The following is a 440-nucleotide window of genomic DNA, read 5'->3' as shown; positions in this document are numbered from 1 at the left end:
AAAAAAAAAAAAAAAGATGCCCGCGCAGTGTTGTTTACAATTTAAAAAATTAGAAATTTGCCAACAGAATTGCTAAACAATTCGTGACATAATGATCTCTTCAACACTGAAAGAGGATGTGGCAAGGCCAAGGCATATTATTCAGTGAGAAAACAAGTTGTAGAACTATTACTAAAGTATGATATCATTTAAAACCCAACAAACAATATTACATATTTCTATATTTACACACATGTATGTATATATAGAAAAATATCTGAAAAGTGTGCCATCCAGCTGATGATAGTGGTTATGCATGGGAGCAAAAAGGAAGCTAAGAGATCTGAGTATGGTAGTAAAAAAAAAGGGGACTTTTTCCTTGCTTGGGAGACCAGTTAACACCACAGATTCTGACAGCCAGACTACTTGAATTTAAATTCTGGCTGTGCAGCTTAGTAGCT

The sequence above is a fragment of the Fukomys damarensis genome, unplaced genomic scaffold, assembly GCF_012274545.1.
Source record: "Fukomys damarensis isolate Sample0158 unplaced genomic scaffold, DMR_v1.0_HiC HiC_scaffold_22, whole genome shotgun sequence".
NCBI classification, from domain to species: domain Eukaryota; kingdom Metazoa; phylum Chordata; class Mammalia; order Rodentia; family Bathyergidae; genus Fukomys; species Fukomys damarensis.
The sequence above is the reverse complement of the archived record's forward strand: the minus strand, read 5'-3'. Positions refer to the sequence as shown.